At 40.4% G+C, this 13,937-nt stretch overlaps 1 non-coding gene across 1 annotated transcript; it reads right to left on the bottom strand.

The window, feature by feature from the left end:
• Window positions 1-12,392: 12,392 nt before the first annotated feature.
• LOC130959219 (small nucleolar RNA R71) lies at window positions 12,393-12,496 on the bottom strand. The gene has a single exon (XR_009078313.1). It is a non-coding gene; the product is annotated as a small nucleolar RNA R71 (small nucleolar RNA).
• Window positions 12,497-13,937: the final 1,441 nt, after the last annotated feature.

The raw sequence follows: 13,937 nt of genomic DNA, 5'->3' as shown, positions 1-13,937 counted from the left end.
CCCACTGACGATTTCTCACTAGGAATGAAAGTGGTATTTACTAGAAGTACAATCTTGCCATATACACTGAACAGGATCCTCTCTCTTGAACATATAGAGTTAATTCATGAGAGCACAGGAAAAAGATTCACAGTGAGAGGCGATGAGCTAAGGCCCTATGACCACCCATCTCTTTAACAGAGCTGACCGTCAAACTAGTGACGGTAAAGAAGCGCTTGTTGGAAGGCAACCCAACCCCGGGTATCCTTTGGTTTTTCTTTCAGTTTGATTTTCATTTATTTATGATTTACATTCATAGTTTTCCTTGGTTTGCTTATGTTTGTGGTCGTGCAAAGTGTGTAGAACAGGGATAGGAAGAATCTGGAAGAGAAATAGAACATCCTGGAGAGCATTTTACTCGAGTTCCTTGGTGCTAAATGCCAGAATGGGAATTCAGCACCAGAGATGGCACAATTCTCAAGGAGCTCGCTGAAGGGTGGTGCTAAACACCAGGTTGGGCGTTTAGCACCAGGATTGGCAACTAAGGTGCTGGCGTTAAACACCAGGGAAGGTGTTTTACGCCCTGAATGGCACCAAATTCAAGACAACCCATGCCTCATAGGGCGCTAAATGCTACCTAGGCATTTAGCACCAGGCTTCGTCCCCCAAAAAAAATTTTACATTACTGGCGTTAAACGGCAAGGAGGGCGTTTAACGCCCCAGATGGCACATGTCACATAGCATTGTGGCGCTAAACACCGAGGCTGTCATTTAATGCCAGCAACGCAGATCTCGAATTTGAAGAAGAAGTTTCACCGTTACTAACGGTTAATTTTTTGCACCCCCTCCCCTTTCACCATTCAACCCTACTCTCTCTTACCCCTTACCCACTTTTCCATTCTCATTCATTCACCCCTATACCAACTACTTTTCATATCACCCAATCATCTCCCATTAATCTCTCTCTCTCTCTCTCTCTCTCTCTCTCTCTCTCTCTCTCTCTCTCTCTCTCATTTGCCAATGGTCATACCTCCTCCCTCATTCAACCCCAATTCATGTCATTTCATCCCATCCCTCCAGCCTGTAACCCACCCCTCTCCACTATGAAACCCCAACCATAATCACTTTCACCACACCACATTACATTTCACTATCTTACATTACCCTTCCTCTCTTTATCCATTCTTCCCCTTCCTCTTAATTCTTTCCTAACCGAAGGCCGCTCCCCTCTCTACATCCACTAATATTTTTTAAATTTTTACCACTTTCCACCAAATAACCGAACCCATTTCCCCTCTATCTCCACCATATTTGGTTCTTTCTAAATCCCCTCAACCACAACTTCTTAGTCCTTGTTCTTCTCCCTTCATACATCCGCATTTTCTATAACTCTTTTACCTCCTTCTCTCTACTATTTCTCATTTTCTTTACTCGAAGACGAGCAAACCCTTTAAGTTTGGTGTTACGACTCTCCGCTTTGATTTTTTTTCATATTCCACCTGGTACCCAAAACTGGTGAATCATCTTCAAGGAAGAGAAAGGAAAAGGCTCCTGCAACCGCACTACAAGAAAAAGCAATATTTGTAACAAAAAAAGGGTTGTTGTAGTATGTCCCGTTACAAAAAAATTTTGTAAAAAAATGAAACTGTTACAATTCAAAGTAATATTTTGTAACAAATTTTTTTTATACAAAAATCAGAATTTGATACAAAAGTGATAACAAATTTTGATCTTCAAAATATTTTTTGTGAAAATATATTTTTTCCTATCATGAAATTTTGTTGCAAAATATAACTTGATTTCGTAACATTTTGTTTTCTTTACTTACAAAAGCACAATATTTATTTTGTAACAAACTTTTTTTTAATACAAATTTAATACATAATTTATCAAATTATTTTTTTAATTAATTAATATATTAACTATTTTACTGAACAAATCAACATTTATATAATATGTAAAAACATAGATAACTCAAACATGTTTTATTTAACTAAAATTGTTTTAAAATAAAATAACATTAATGTTTACAATGATTAGTTCTACAAGTTATATTTCTTACACAAATTCAACCAAAAGTTAAAAGTCTAACATAGATTAGTGTCTCTATGAATCAAAATATTTTTGAGTCCTTTAGGTAGCATGTTGTCACCATTTTAGCACTCCTATAAATGAGAAAAACCGAAACAAAAAAATTAGAAACAACATATAACACCAATTACAATTTTTTCCATTAACTTTTATTCAAAATTTTTAGAAATTTTTTTACAGAACCTACCCTAAAACTTGGATATTTTCATTGTCTACGGTTCCATCAATAGCAACCAATTCATTACTTATTTCACAGCTAATACACAACCAAATTTATTAAACTAAATAATAGGACATTTGTCATTTATCAACCATGACACAAGTAAAATGTAATAAATAGATTCATATACAATTAAACTATACTAATAATATATGAATCCTCTATGAATATGTATTAAAATCATAAGCAATTTTAGGAGTTCCTTTAATTGTCTAGTTTCTTTCATTGTCAAAGCGCACTATGAAAGAGTTCACAATGGCTTGTTGAGCTTCCAATTAAGCTTTCACTCGAGTTAATTCTTCCTCTTTCCGTGTTCATTTCTCTTCAAGTTTTTCTTTGAGCACATCTATTACACAAGAAAAATTCAACTAAAAAATTCAATAAATAAATTCAGTTTATTGTATCTACCAAACAAGTTAATGTATCTTCTAATTTAGGTGATGACTTTGTAAACTATTGATCATGCTTGCATGTTGACTATGAATAAAAAAGTTTCTTGTTAGTAGAATGAACACACTTTGCTTGATCATTTCCTGCTGCATGTTAAATGGTTTGATAAGTAGGATTGAAGTAAGATTTCCAATAAGTCATCAAATTTATATAAGTAGTGGAAGCCCTGGTGCACGAAATTGCAATAACACTTTTGCAATCCCGCACAACTAACCAGCAAGTGCACTGGGTCGTCCAAGTAATACCTTGCGTGAGCAAGGGTCGATCCCACGGAGATTGTCGGCTTGAAGCAAGCTATGGTTATCTTTGTAAATCTTAGTCAGGATATCAGAAATTATCAGGATTGATTGTAAGAAGCAAAAGAACATGTAATGGTTACTTGTACTGCAGTAATGGAGAATGGGTTGAGGTTTGGAGATGCTCCATCTTCCGAATCTCTGCTTTCCTACTGTCTTCTTCATCAAACACGCATGTCTCCTTCCATGGCAAGCTCGTGTAGGGTCTCACTGTTGTCAGCAGCTACCTCCCATCCGCGCAGTGAAAGCTAATGCACACACTCTGTCACAGTGCTGCCAATCACCGGTTTGGTTCCCTCCCCTACCGGAATAGAATCACTCTTTTGCGTCTGTCACTAACGCCCAGTAGGTTACAGGTTTGAAGCACGTCACAGTCATTCAATCATTGAATCCTACTCAGAATACCACAGACAAGGTTTAGACCTTCCGGATTCTCTTGAATGCTGCCATCAGGTCCTGCCTATACCACGAAGATTCCGATGAAAGAACCCAAGAGATAACTACTCAATCTAAGATAGAACAGAGGTGGTTGTCAGGCACGTGTTCATGGTTGAGAATGATGATGATTGTCACGGATCATCACATTCATCCGGATTAAGAACAAGTGTTATCTTAGAATGGAAGCAAGCATGATTGAATAAGAAACAGTAGTAATTGCATTAATCCATCAAGACACAGCAGAGCTCCTCACCCCCAACCATGGGGTTTAGAGGCTCATACTGTGGAAAGAACGTGTACAAAATGTTATGGGGTCATAAGGTTCTGATTACAATGTAAAAAGGTCCTATAAGTAGTAAACTAGTATCCTAAGGTTTACAGAAATGAGTAAATGACAGAAAAATCCACTTCCTGGCCCACTTGGTGTGTGCTTGGGCTGAGCAATGAAGGAAATTCGTGTAGAGACCTTTTCTGGAGTTAAACGCCAGTTCTCATGCCAGTTTGGGCGTTTAACTCCAACTTTTATTCCAGTTCCGGCGTTTAACGCTGGAATTTCTGAGGCCGGATTGCTACGCGGGTTTGGGCCATCAAATCTTGGACAAAGTATGGACTATTATATATTGCTGGAAAGCCCAGGATGTCTACTTTCCAATGCCGTTGAGAGCGCGCCAATTGGGCTTCTGTAGCTCCAGAAAATCCACTTTGAGTGCAGGGAGGTCAGAATCCAACAGCATCTGCAGTCCTTTTCAGTCTCTGGATCAGATTTTTGCTCAGGACCCTCAATTTCAGTCAGAAAATACCTGAAATCACAGAAAAACACACAAACCCATAGTAAAGTCCAGAAAAGTGAATTTTAATTAAAAACTAATAAAAATATACTAAAAACTAACTAAAAGATACTAAAAACATACTAAAAACAATGCCAAAAAGCATACAAATTATCCGCTCATCAAGCCCATACCTTCCTTGTTTAACAGATTAAGTCCCCTTTCATGCAAAATTTTAAGATGAAATGCATATCCAGCATATGCCAGCAAGACCATTCCAGAATCTTCTCCAAATCTCCTTGTATCTTTTTGTTAGTACCATTCAGATTTTGTGAATACTGTTCCGAGGGTTACCTGAAACTGTAGGTCGATCTCGGTCGAGATCTTCTGTGTTGGTCGGAGTCGACGTGTCCGGCAGGTATATAGCCGCCGGAGCTGGTGTGTCCGACTTGTGGGACTGAAAGTGCTGCTGATCCTTCGTCCCCGGAAGGTGGGGGGTACCTGCAAGGGACTCCGATGCTTAAGCTAGCAAGGGTATTAAGTAGGTATTGAGTAGAATCAGAGTATGAGTTATACCTGGGTGCTCCAGTGAATTTATAATTGTGAGATGTGGCCTCCTGTGGATAAGATAAGTTAGTTATCTTATCTTATCTTTATCTTATCTTTAAGTGAGGTCATCTTATCTTCAAGGGAACTGCCCTTCTCTCTGTAGGCTTGGGCCGCCTTAGGATTTGGGGCGTGTTCCTCTATTTGGGCCCTTCTCTGGGCCTTCTTGGGGACTTGACCGAGCTCTTTGGGAAGAGGTCGGGTTGTCCTGACCTGAAGAGGTCGGTCGCTTTGTCTGTCGAGCATCCAGGGTCGGACACCTCGACCCAGGGAATGAACAGTGCCCCTGCTTGAGCTCGGTCTTCTTTTTGAGGTCGAGTCCTTGACTTCGGTCCTTTTTTGGTGAAGCCGAACTCAAGCATTTTGTAGATTCCTTTGTAGCAGCTTTTGAATGTAGAACGTTTCCTCTAACAAGCACGCGCTTTTATATCGGCGCTTTGGGAACGTGCGAGGGTTTAATGCTTTCCTTAATTTTAGCATTTAATTGCTCCGTTTCCCTTTGGCTATTTATTTCGATTTTGATAGCCCAGAAACGGTTTCTCTCCTTTCACCCTTTTCATAACTTCTTTTCTCCGCTCTCTCTGCTCTTCTGTTTTTTGTTTTGCGCTTCTCCTTTTTCTGTGTTTGCGGCGTCGTTTGGCGTTTCTGGAGCTTCTGTTTTCGCCTGGAGTTTCGCGTTTCTCCCTGCGACATTGCTCTTTATTCGCGTTCTTTCCTTTGCTTGTGAGGAGGCCTTCCCAGATTCCGTCTTTCCATCTTCAGTTTTCTTTAAAGCTTGCTGCTTTTTCCAGGTTGGTACTAGCTTTCTTGCTTCTTTCGTAGCTTTGTCTTCAGTTTTTTGGTGAAGTTTTGATTTTGCATGTTTGGAAGTTTGAATCTTTTTGAGGTCCTGTATTTGCTTGTCACTGTAACATGCTTTTCCTATCTTTCTTTTATGCATTCTCTTTGGCTTTTTCGTTGAGGCTTTCTAGGGTTTTATTGTCGCTTGTGGTTTTTTCCTGCCTGATACTTGATAAAACATCTGCGCCTATTTCCTTGCTTTGTTTGGAGATTTGCTTTTTGTCTGATCTTTGAGAAAAGGTTGCATCTTTAATGGTCTCTGCTTGGCGTGTTTGGTAAAATGTAACGATTTTTGTATTTCTCTTTGAAGAAAGGTGTTTTCTATTTTTTGGATTTCTTTTTGAGACATGCTAGGATGTAAGCTTGTAGATTGATTTCCGGAATCCTTGCTTTGTTACTGCCTCCAAAGGATGCCCCAAGACTTTGGTTTGAGTCTTGGGGTTTTCCTTTTCTTTGTTCCATCACCTGAGAAGTATTGACCGAGTTGTTTTTTCCCTTTGTCCGAGATGTTTGTGGTAACCCCATCTTCTTTTCTTACTTTGTAGGGTTAGTTGGCCTCATGTCTTCTCGCAATAACATTGTAGAGATGTCTTCCAGAGTTCCCGAGGGGATGTCCGATTGGCTGGACTCCCTTGTTTTGTTGTGTGGATGCTGAGTTTTGCACAGAGTTGAGGAAGCGCCATAGGATTTGTGGTAACAATGCCCGTGAGGAGGATTACGAGCTTGTTGCTCCTGATTCTGATGATAGAGTTTGTTTTCCGACTTCTATTGAGAGGGAGTGTCCCTTCTTCTATGCCTATGAATACTTCTTCAGCCAGTTGAACGTTACCTTTCCTTTTACTGCTTTTGAGACAGACTTGTTGTGGTCGTATAATATTGCTCCATCCTAGCTTCACCCCAATTCCTGGGGTTTTATTAAAATTTCTCAACTTCTCTGCCGTGAATTAGATGTAACACCTTCCCAGACTCTTTTCCTTTATTTGTTTGTTTCCGCTAAGCCTGGCGGTTCTTCAAAAAAGAAAGCTTCTTGGGTTTCCTTCAAGTCCGCCCAAGGCCACAAAGTTTTTGCTATGTATGATGAGTCCTTCAAGGACTTCAAGAATTACTTCTTTAAGGTTCGTGCTGTCGAGGGGGCCCGCCCCTTTTTTCTTGATGAAAATGATGAGCCTTCTTTCCCTCTAGAGTGGCAGAGGGATGTGAGAGTGTCTCGCTATACCTGGGAGATGCTTGATGATGTTGAGCGTGCTTTTTTTGTTGTTCTCGAGGATCTGTGGGGGAAACCACCCCATCTTGATACAAAAAGGTTTTTGAATGACCCGTCCTTGGTTCGGACTGTTTTGGGTACTTGTCTGACTTGTCTTTTATATTTGTTTCTTAATTTTTTCCTCCTCTTGTTTGTGACCGTAACTCTTTGCTGTGGCTATTTCTGTATTTGTAGAGATGTCAAAGAACAACGACTCCATGAAGGCCTTTAAAAGGGCAAAGAAGGCAACTGCTGCTATGAACATCTCGGCCAAGGTGGCCGGCGAGGGATCTTCACAGGTCCCAGTGAAGCCTCCTGTGCCGAGTTTCCTTGGGCCGAGGAAAGTAATTCCTACTCCTCGGTTGCATCAGGTCGATCCTCCTTAGACTTCTGTCATTGCTTCTGGTGTCCCTCCCTTAAAAAAGCAGAAGACATCTGATGAGCGGATAATTTATACGCTTTTTGGCATTGTTTTTAGTATGTTTTTAGTATGATTTAGTTAGTTTTTAGTATATTTTTATTAGTTTTTAATTAAAATTCACTTTTCTAGACTTTACTATGAGTTTGTGTGTTTTTCGGTGATTTCAGGTATTTTCTGGCTGAAATTGAGGGACCTGAGCAAAAATCTGATTCAGAGACTGAAAAGGACTGCAGATGCTGTTAGATTCTGACCTCCCTGAACTCGAAGTGGATTTTCTGGAGCTACAGAAGCCCAATTGGTGCGCTCTCAACGGCGTTGGAAAGTAGACATCCTGGGCTTTCCAGCAATATATGATAGTCTATACTTTGCTCAAGATTTGATGGCCCAAACCGGCGTTCAAAGTCACCTTCAGAATTCCCAGCGTTAAACGCCGGAACTGGCACCAAAATGGGAGTTAAACGCCCAAACTGGCGTAAAAGCTGGCGTTTAACTCCAAGAAGAGTCTCTACACGAAAAATGCTTCATTGCTCAGCCCAAGCACACACCAAGTGGGCCCGGAAGTGGATTTTTATGTCTTTTACTCATCTTTGTAATTCTTAAGCTACTAGTTCCCTATAAGTAGGACCTTTTACTATTGTATTTTCATCTTGGTTCTTCTGGTTCCCTCTCTGGGACTGAAGCCAATGATCACTCTTGTTCTTATGTATTTTCAACGGTGGAGTTTCTACACACCATAGATTAAGGTGTGGAGCTCTGCTGTACCTCGAGTATTAATGCAATTACTATTGTTCTTCTATTCAATTCCGCTTGTTCTTTGTCCAAGATATCACTTGTTCTTCAACTTGATGAATGTGATGATCCGTGACACTCATCATCATTCTCACCTATGAACGTGTGACTGACAACCACCTCCGTTCTACCTTAGATTGGGTGAATATCTCTTGGATTCCTGATACACGATGCATTGTTGATCGCCTGACAACCGAGTGCTCGCCTGACAAACGAGCCAGCCATTCCGTGAGATCAGAGTCTTCGTGGTATAGGCAAGAACTTATGGCGGCATTCAAGAGAATCCGGAAGGTCTAACCTTGTCTGTGGTATTCTGAGTAGGATTCAATGATTGAATGACTGTGACGTGCTTCAAACTTCTGAAGGCGGGGCGTTAGTGACAGACGCAAAAGAATCACTGGATTCTATTCCGGCCTGATTGAGAACCGACAGATGGATAGCCGTGCCGTGACAGGGTGCGTTGAACATTTCCAATGAGAGGATGGGAGGTAGCCACTGACAACGGTGAAACCCTTGCATAAGCTTGCCATGGAAAGGAGTAAGAAGGATTGGATGAAGACAGTAGGAAAGCAGAGAGACGGAAGGGAAAGCATCTTCATACGCTTATCTGAAGTTCTCACCAATGATATACATAAGTATCTCTATCTTTATCTTTATGTTTTATTCATCATCTATACCCATTTGAGTTTGCCTGACTAAGATTTACAAGGTGACCATAGCTTGCTTCATACCAACAATCTCCGTGGGATCGACCCTTACTCGCGTAAGGTTTATTACTTGGACGACCCAGTGCACTTGCTGGTTAGTTGTGCGAAGTTGTAGTGATCACGATTTCGCGTACCAAGTTTTTGGCGCCGTTGCCGGGGATTGTTTCGTGTATGGACAACTGACGGTTCATCTTGTTGCTTAGATTAGGTATTTTTCTTCAGAGTTCTTAAGAATAAATTCTAGTGTTTCATGATGATCTGTTGAAGTCTGGCTGGCTGAGAAGCCATGTCTAATCTTATTGGACCGAGGTTTCAACCTATCATCACAAGAGCTTGTTGATTTCTATCAATCTTGCTATTGGAGCAATGATCTGCTAAGGCTTGGCTGGCCATTGGCCATGTCTAGTGTTTTGGACCGAAGCTTTCTTTGAAAGCTTGGCTGGCTGTGAAGCCATGTCTAATTCCTGGACCGGAGTCTTAGACTAACATGCAGCAGAGGAATGACTGGTGGACGAAATTGTGATCACATCAATGTAGTACTCTTTGTTGTTGTATGGAATCATTATTATGGCACTTATGTGTGGACACAACTCCGTTCAACTAACCAGCAAGTGTACTGGGTCGTCCAAGTAATACCTTACGTGAGTAAGGGTCGATCCCACAGAGATTGTTGGTATGAAGCAAGCTATGGTCATCTTGTAAGTCCCAGTCAGGAGGATAAAATTATGGAATTTAGAAAATCAAATATGATTAATAAAAATAAACAGAAAATAAAATAGGATAGAGATACTTATGTAAATTAATAGTGGGAATTTCAGATAAGTGTATGGAGATGCTGTGCTCCTCTTGAATCTCTACTTTCCTATTACATTCATCCAATCCTTCTTACTCCTTTCCATGGCAAGCTGTATGTAGGGCATCACCGTTGTCAGTGGCTACATCCCATCCTCTCAGTGAAAACGTTCCTATGCTCTGTCACAGCACGGCTAATCAGCTGTTGGTTCTCGATCATGTTGGAATAGGATCCATTGATCCTTTTGCGCTTGTCATCACGCCCAGCAATCGCGAGTTTGAAGCTCGTCACAGTCATTCAATCCCAGAATCCTACTCGGAATACCACAGACAAGGTTTAGACTTTCCGGATCCTCATGAATGCCGCCATCTATCTAGCTTATACCACGAAGATTCTGTTGGGGAATCTAAGAGATATGCGCCCGGCCTAAGGTAGAATGGAAGTGGTTGTCAATCACGCGCGTTCATAGGTGAGAATGATGATGAGTGTCACGGATCATCACATTCATCAAGTTGAAGTGCAACGTATATCTTGGAATAAGAATAAAAGAGAATTGAATAGAAAGTAATAGTAATTGTATTGAAACTTGAGGTACAACAGAGCTCCACACCCTTAATCTATGGTGTGCAGAAACTCCACCGTTGAAAATACATAAGTGAAAGGTTCAGGCATGGCCGAATGGCCAGCCCCCAAAACGTGATCACAGGATTCAAAATACAATCCAGGATGAGATTATGATAGTAAAAAGTTCTATTTATAATAAACTAGCTCCTAGGGTTTACATGAGTAAGTAATTGATGCATAAATCCACTTCCGGGGCCCACTTGGTGTATGTTTGGGCTGAGCTTGATCTATCCACGAGCTGAGGCTTTTATTGGAGTTGAACTCCAAGTTATGACGTGTTTTGGGCGTTCAACTCCGGATCATGACGTTTTTCTGGCGTTTAACTCCAGACAACAGCATGTACTTGGCGTTCCACGCCAAGTTATGTCGTCAAATTCCGAATAAAGTATGGACTATTATATATTGCTGGAAAGCTCTGGATGTCTACTTTCCAACGCGGTTGAGAGCGCGCCATTTGGAGTTCTGTAGCTCCAGAAAATCTATTTTGAGTGCAGGGAGGTCAGATTCCAACAGCATCAGCAGTCCTTTTTGTCAGCCTTTTTCAGAGTTTTGCTCAAGTCCCTCAATTTCAGCCAGAAATTACCTGAAATCACAGAAAAACACACAAACTCATAGTAAAGTCCAGAAATGTGAATTTAACATAAAAACTAATGAAAACATCCCTAAAAGTAGCTTGAACTTACTAAAAACTACCTAAAAACAATGCCAAAAAGCGTATAAATTATCCGCTCATCAATTACACAGAAAAAGCTGGGCGTTCAAAATGCCCAGTGAAGAAGGATAGACTGGCGTTTAAACGCCAGCCAGGGTGCCTGGTTGGGCGTTTAACGCCCAAAAAGGTAGTGCATTGGGCGTTAAACGCCAGAATGTGCACCATTCTGGGCGTTTAACGCCAGGATGGCACAAGGGGGAGGATTTTGTTGTCAAAATCAATTTTTTTTCAAGTTTTCAAAGTTTTTCAAAATCAAATCTTTTTCAAATCAAATCTTTTCAATCAAATGTTTTCAAAATCAATTTCTTTCCTTTTTCAAAGATACTTACTAACAATTAATGATTTGATTGAACATTTTAAGTGTGTTGCCTTTTCTGTTGAGAAAGGTTTAATGTTTGAATCATATCTTTTCTTGTTAGGCAAGTCATTAATTTTTAAAATCAAATCTTTTTAAAATTGTTTTCAAATCATATCTTTTCAATCATATCTTTTTAAAAGCATAATTTTTTATCATATCTTTTTAATCACATCTTTTTCAAAACAGTTTTTAATCATATCTTTTTGATTTCTAATTTCAAAATCTTTTTCAAAAATTACTTGATTTCTTTCCCACTCTTGATTTTCGAAAATTAATTAAAGTTTTTCAAAAATGTTTTCAAAATATTTCACTTGATTTTCGAAAATTTCTTCCTCTCTTCCCACATCCTTCCATTTATGGAGTAACACTCCTCCTTAATGCACAATTCGAACTCTATCTCACTAAGTTCGAATTCTCTACTTCCTCCTTCTATTTTTCTTTTCCTCTAACACCTCAAGGAATCTCTATACTGTGACATAGAGGATTCCATATTTTCTTGTTCTCTTCTCTTTCATATGAGCAGGAACAAAGACAAAGGCATTCTTGTTGAAGCTGACCCTGAACCTGAAAGGACCTTGAAGCGAAAGCTAAGAGAAGCTAAGGCACAACTCTCTGTAGAGGACCTGACAGAAATCTTCAAAGAAGAAGAAACCATGGCAGCTGAAAACAACAACAACAACAACAATGCAAGGAAGGTGCTGGGTGACTTTACTGCACCTACTCCCGACTTCTATGGGAGAAGCATCTCTATCCCTGCCATTGGAGCAAACAACTTTGAGCTTAAGCCTCAATTAGTTTCTCTAATGCAACAGAATTGCAAGTTCCATGGACTTCCATTGGAAGATCCTCATCAGTTCTTAGCTGAATTCTTGCAAAGCTGTGACACTGTCAAGACTAATGGGGTTGACCCTGAGGTCTACAGACTTATGCTATTCCCTTTTGCTGTAAGAGACAGAGCTAGGACATGGTTGGACTCACAACCTAAAGAAAGCCTAGACTCATGGGAAAAGCTAGTCAATGCCTTCTTGGCAAAGTTCTTTCCACCTCAAAAATTGAGTAAGCTTAGAGTGGAAGTCTAAACCTTCAGACAGAAGGATGGAGAATCCCTCTATGAAGCTTGGGAAAGATACAAACAATTGATCAGAAAATGTCCATCTGACATGCTTTCTGAATGGAGCATCATAGGTATTTTCTATGATGGTCTCTCTGAACTATCCAAGATGTCTTTGGATAGCTCTGCTGGAGGATCTCTTCATCTAAAGAAGACGCCTACAGAAGCTCAAGAGCTAATTGAAATGGTTGCAAATAACCAATTCATGTACACTTCTGAAAGGAATCCTGTGAACAATGGGACTAATCAGAAGAAAGGAGTTCTTGAGATTGATACTCTGAATGCCATTCTGGCTCAGAACAAGATATTGACTCAACAAGTCAATTTGATTTCTCAAAGTCTGTCTGGAATGCAAAATGCACCAAGCAGTACTAAGGATGCTTCATCTGAGGAAGAAGCTTATGATCCTGAGAATCCTTCAATGGAAGAGGTGAATTACCTAGGAGAACCCTATGGAAACACCTATAATTCTTCATGGAGAAATCATCCAAATTTCTCATGGAAGAATCAAGAGAGACCTCAACAAGGTTTCAATAACAATAATGGTGGAAGAAACAGGTTTAGCAATGGCAAGCCTTTTTCATCATCTTCTCAGCAACAGACAGAGAGTTCTAAGCAGAACACCTCTGACTTAGCAACCATGGTCTCTGATCTAATCAAAACCACTCAAAGTTTCATAACTGAAACAAGATCCTCCATTAGGAATTTGGAGGCACAAGTGGGACAGCTGAGCAAGAAAGTTACTGAACTCCCTCCTAGTACTCTCCCAAGCAATACAGAAGAAAATCCAAAAGGAGAGTGCAAGGCCATCAACATGGCCGAAATTGGAGAGGAGGGAGAGGAAGTGAACGCCACAGAGGAAGACCTCAATGGGCGTGCACTGACCTCCAATGAGTTCCCTAATGAGGAACCATGTGAATCTGAGGCTCAAAATGAGACCATAGAGATTCCATTGGACTTACTTCTGCCTTTCATGAGCTCTGATGAGTATTCTTCCTCTGGAGAGGATGAGTATGTCACTGAAGAGCAAGTTGCTAAATACCTTGGAGCAATCATGAAACTAAATGACAAGTTATTTGGAAATGAGACTTGGGAGGATGAACCTCCTTTGCTCACCAAAGAACTGGATGACTTCTCTAGGTAGAAATTACCTCAAAAGAGACAAGATCCTGGGAAGTTTTCCATACCTTGTACCATAGGCACCATGACCTTCAAGAAGGCTCTGTGTGACTTAGGGTCAAGTGTAAACCTCATGCCTCTCTCTGTAATGGAGAAGCTAGGGATCTTTGAGGTACAAGCTGCAAGAATCTCACTAGAGATGGCAGACAACTCAAGAAAACAAGCTTATGGACTTGTAGAGGATGTTTTGGTGAAGATTGAAGACCATTACATCCCTGCTGATTTCATAGTCCTAGAGACTGGGAAGTACATGGATGAAACCATCATCCTTGGCAGACCCTTCCTAGCCACAGCAAAGGCTGTGTTTGATGTT

Source organism: Arachis stenosperma, chromosome 10 (genome assembly GCF_014773155.1).
Source record: "Arachis stenosperma cultivar V10309 chromosome 10, arast.V10309.gnm1.PFL2, whole genome shotgun sequence".
NCBI classification, from domain to species: domain Eukaryota; kingdom Viridiplantae; phylum Streptophyta; class Magnoliopsida; order Fabales; family Fabaceae; genus Arachis; species Arachis stenosperma.
Note: the sequence above shows the minus strand (reverse complement) of the source record. Positions and strands in the feature narration are given on the sequence as shown.